General features: G+C 31.5%; 1 pseudogene; it reads left to right on the forward strand.

Annotated features, from left to right (window-relative positions):
* Window positions 1-4201: 4201 nt before the first annotated feature.
* Window positions 4202-5235, forward strand: LOC124888934 (annotated as a pseudogene).
* The last annotated feature ends 289 nt before the right edge of the window (window positions 5236-5524 follow it).

Here is a 5524-nt window from a genome sequence, read left to right on the forward strand (position 1 = left end):
TAAATTGTGAGTGTACATATTTACGAAAAATAATTTAATAAATATTAATAAAATATATAAAATATCGTATTTGAATTAATAATTTGTAAAAATAATACTAAAAAGTAATAAGATGATTTGTGCCTTTTTTAAATCATGAATGTGACACGTCAATATTTGTTTGATACAAGAATAATATATAAATAATAATAATATTTAAAATTAAATAATTTTGATAAAATAGCAGTCTAAAAGGAGTAACGGGAGGTCAAAATTGGGTGTCAACGGTCATGGAATAATTTTTTATTGGCGAAAAAATATCGTGAAACGCCTGTGCCCAGCACCCAATCATTCTTGTTAGCTATCAGATTTGCTTTGATGATTACTGTAGCAATTACTTCATCACCCTTACTAATTAAGATAAGATTAGACATCATCTTGTTCTCCCTATTTTGGCTTTTGTCCTTTTCTTAGATAACACTGGACAGCCTTGTGGCCAAGTTTTTTACAGACAAAACAAGGCTCCTTTGTTTTTTAATTTGACTCTCTGTCTTATTGAAATTATTTTTCTTCTTCACTTGTTTCTTATTTTTGTCATTCTTTTGTTTGCTTTCATACCTGTCTTTTGCAATAGTACCAGAAGATTCCACAAGGTTAGCTTTAGAAGAATTAAGAGAAAGAACTTTTATCTTATCTTTAAGACGGTTTGCCTCCTCTGTTCTCATGTAACTAATAAGCTCTTGGAGTGTTAAATTCTTTTTCTTATGTTTCAATTGATTTCTTTAATCATTTCAGGATGGTGAAAATTTTTCAAGTAGATTATTCGCCTAAAGAATCTCACACATCTTCATGCCCTCATTGAGAACATCAATAGTTAAATTTTCATATTCGTGGACTTGTTCCATGATTGATTTATTGTCAACCATTTGAAATTTAATCCATTGTCCGACAACATATTTTTTCTTTCCTGCATCATCGACACCATATTTCTTTTCTAAACTATTCCATATTTCTTTAGCAGATTTATAGTAACAAATAAATCAAATAAATGATTAGTTATATGGTTTAACAAATGTCCTCTAACTATTTTTTTATCCTTTTCGAATTTATTTTTAGCAATATCATCGACCACAACAGTGTTAGATCTAGTAGTAATGTTAGAACCATCAGTAGGAGGTTCATTAAACAAAACATAATCAACTTCTAATTGTTCGAAGAAAATCAGAAGTTTTTGTGACAACGTTTAGAATTATTTTCGTCCAATGGCTCAAGTTTTGACAAATCAGAAAAGGTTTTGTTCAAAGATATAGCCATTTATCAATATTGTATGTAAGTAAAATCGCTTTCAAATTGTTTGAAAAATTATTAAAATATTGATATGGACATGGAATTAACAATATTATTAAAATAGTCACAAATACTGTGTCATGGCAAGCCACTTTCTTGAAAGCGATTTTGGCCCGACTCTGGTGCAAATCCTTATAGCCGGTCACTCCCCAAGGTTCCACAGCTACTTCCAAATATGTACACTCGTGGCTGAAAGTTTGGAGGTTGCCTAAACCAATTGCCCAAAACAATTCAAGAAGAGGAAAGGAGGAAGTCTCTTTTTCTTTTCCTTTCTATTTGTTGTATTTCTTCTTTTTTGGTGTGTTTTTGTTCTCCAAAGATACATGAATATATAGGGATATCAAAAAGTGGTTTGCAAGATGAGAATTAATGGTAATAAAGTACCATTAAACCAAAGTGCAATTAAATCAAGTGTTTCAAATTTTTGTTGCTTTCATTTGGAATGGATATGTATGTTCATTTTATTTGAAACATACTTCTTTATTCATTGTATTACACAAAATGCTTTAAGAAGCATTAACTCAAAAAATTTACTTTATAGGAATAATTAGAGTTAAGCAATTTAGGTGATTTGAGAAAGTTGTAGTAATGAGAAAGTAGAAGAAGTTATCAATTCACCCATCCTACTTATTGTAATAATTGAATATTAATTTGTTGCTTAGGTAATTCAAATATAAACTTTTTATCTTGCAAACAAATATATCTATATGTATTCTATATCTATATCTATGCTTTATTAAAAGTGTGAAGGACATAGAAATATTATTTGAACTTTTTGTCCTTCATTAAAAATCTTTGCTTTAGACAAATCATTTTTTCACTATTTTTGTAATATTTAAAAGTTAAAAATTAATTAAATATTTATAGTAAAATCTTTCCTTAATGAAGTAATCAGAATAAATACAACTAATATTTTTTCATTAGTTTAAGAATTCTAAATCAACTAAAGTTAATTGTAAAAAAATTTGAAAAATCTAGAAATAAATATGAAAACCTAAGAATAAGAAAAATAAAAGAAATATCAAGTTTTTATATGTTTAAGTAATTAATCAAAGATTTTCTAAAGATTTAATTTTAAAAATGACGAATGATTTTAAATATAAAAAAAATAATCGTACTACAAATATGATTCAAATCGATGTGTCTCTCTTAGCCTCTAGCAGCCAAAAGAAGAGGTACTGCCTGACAAACGCAAAAGCGACGATCCATTAACCACTAGAAACGTACGATGGTAAAATACATATGTGCTTACAATAAAATATGTTATGTTTTCATTATTATATTAAAGTATGAAGGATCTTTGAGAAATGGTTTGAAATGTTTATGGATTCTTATTCCCGACTGTCTATGGATTCTTATTCTCAAGATCATATCTGCTACAGTCGGATTGTTAAGTCATTTTATCCTGGGAGGAAAATTCCACAACCTAGGGTACTTAAGGGAAATTATTTTCTTAAGGACACTCTATGAATTCGGAGGACTTGGCTTTTTCTGCTTCATTTAATTTTCTTTAAAATATTGAAAACACACTTCTTTGAAAGGTCGTTTTTTATCTTGTGTTAAAGGTGTTGAAAACTTCATAAGTGTTCTTGATTTATTCTTGAACTTGTGTTAAAGTTGTTTTGCCAAAATACAATTTTTTTTGTACCCAAAAATAACAATCTTAAGGAAATAACTGGAAAAGAAATTAAAAAAAATTTTGCTTGTTTGGTGAAATCTTCATTTCACTAAAGTTTTTTTTTTCGTAATCTGTATTGTTTGGTTTCTGGAGATTAAAGTTTTAAGCTTTCTATTCCGTTTGAACTTAACAAGTAATTTGAAGAAATAAAATCTTCATCACAAGTTAGAGGTCATTCGGTTGTCGATTGAAAGTCATAAAAACTTCATCGTTAAACTAGAAACAGGGGTGTTTAAAGTTGCTACAACTTTATAAGTAATATTTTGAAATACTTAAAATTTACTTTCTTGTTGTGACAAGAAAATGACTACTGACAGTCATGTGAATGATACTGCAACGACTGTGGCAACAACTAATGTTGCCATAATGAGTCGTACGAATGCTCCGCCGGCAATGGCACCAGCGGAGAAACCCAAAAAGTTCACGGGTGTAGATTTCGAAAGGTGGCAACAGAAGATGTTCTTCTACCTTACAACTGTATGTCTTCAACGATTTATATCAGAAGAAGCTCCTGAGGTGCCCGAAGGAACTTCTGACCAGGAAAAATTTATCGTTATGAAGGCGTGGAAACACTCAAATTTCTTATGGGGGAATTACATTCTAAATGGCCTCCAAGATGAACTATACAATGTGTACAGTTGAATGAAAATGGTAAAATATTTGTGGGACGCGCTGGAAAGAAAGTACAAGACTGAGGATGCGGGAACCAAAAAGTTCTTCATTGCAAGATTCCTAGAGTTTAAAATGATTGACAGCAAGTCTGTTATATCTCAAGTCCAGGAACTGCAAGTTATCTTTCACGATCTCCTCGCGGAAGGTATGATTTGTAGGTTTGATTGTGAATAAAACATTTCAAGTAGCGGGAATAATAGAGAAGTTACCACCTATGTGGAAGGACTTCAAGAACTACTTGAAACATAAGCGAAAGGAGATGTCAGTCGAAGATCTTATAGTAAGACTGCGCATTGAAGAAGACAACAAAGCCATGGAAAGAAGATCGAAAGGAAACTTTGCAATAAGTAGAGCAAATATTATAGAAGACGACCACAATAACTCCAAAAAATGAAAGAAAGCTAGACAGGAAAGCAACCAACCTAAGAAGAAATTCAAGGGAAAACGCTTTAACCATGAAAAGATTGGACACAAGTCAACGATTGTCGTGCCCCAAAGAAAGGCAAACAGAAGGACCAAACAAATATGGCTGAATCCAAGAAAGAAATGGACGATTTGTCTGTCATGCTGTCTGAATGCAACTTGGTGGAAAATTCTTGAGAGTGGTGGATGGATTCTTATGCCACCCGTCATGTTTATGCAAATAAAGAGTTATTTGTTGTTTTTTCTCTGGCTCAAGGTGAAGAAAAGATATACATGGTCAACTCTGCAACTGCAAAGGTTGAAGGGACAGGAAAAGTCTACCTGAAAATGATATCAGGCAAAATGTTGACTTTGAACAATGTCCTGTAAGTACCAGAGTTGCGGAAGAACTTGATTTTTGTATCACTTCTTGGCAAAAATAGATTCAAATGTGTATTTATTTTCGGAAAAATTATACTTAGTAAAGGAGAAGTGTACGTAGGAAAAGGCTACCTCATTGAGAGCCTATTCAAAATGAATGTAATGAATGTTAAAATCAATAAAAGTTTAGATTTTTCTTACTTGCTTGAGTCTTATGATTTGTGGCATGAACGATTAGGACATGCCAATTATAAAACATTGTGAAAACTGATTAACTTAGAAGTTTTGCTAAGCTTAAATGTCAAACGTTTGTGGAATCAAAGTATGCTAAGCATCCGTATAAGTCCGTTGAAAGGAATTCCAATCCCTTAGACTTAATCCACACTGACATATGTGATTAAAGGCAACATCATCTTGTGGTGGGGAAAAGTATTTTATAACTTTTATTGATGATTGCACTAGATATTGTTATGTCTATTTGCTAAATAGTAAGGATGAAGAAATAGATGCATTTAGGCTATATAAAACAAAAGTTGAAAATCAGTTAAAGAAAAAGATCAAAATGATAAGAATGATAGAGGTGGAGAATATAAATCTCCCTTTGCAGAAATATGTGTAGAGAATGGAATTGTCCATCAAACTACGGCCCCGTATTCACCTCAGTCTAATGAAAATGCAGAAAGGAAGAAATGAACCTTGAAGGACATGATGAATGCCTTACTAATAAGTTCAAGTTTACCGCAAAACTTGTGGAGGGTAGCTATCCCTACATCTAACTAAATACTCAATAGAGTGACCCATAGGATGACAAAATCAATTCCATATGAAAAATGGAAAGGAAGGAAACCCAACTTGAAATATTTCAAAGTGTGGGGGTGTCTAACGAAGGTCCAAGTTTTCTATGCCTAAAAGGGTAAAGATTGGACCTAAGACGGTGGACTGCATATTCATAGGATATGCTAAAATTAGTAAATCATATTGGTTTTTGGTTCATAAAGCCGAACATCTGAATATCAATGAAAATACGATTATTGAATCGAATAATGTTGAATTCTTTGAACATAT

This window comes from Capsicum annuum, chromosome 11 (genome assembly GCF_002878395.1).
Source record: "Capsicum annuum cultivar UCD-10X-F1 chromosome 11, UCD10Xv1.1, whole genome shotgun sequence".
NCBI lineage: Eukaryota > Viridiplantae > Streptophyta > Magnoliopsida > Solanales > Solanaceae > Capsicum > Capsicum annuum.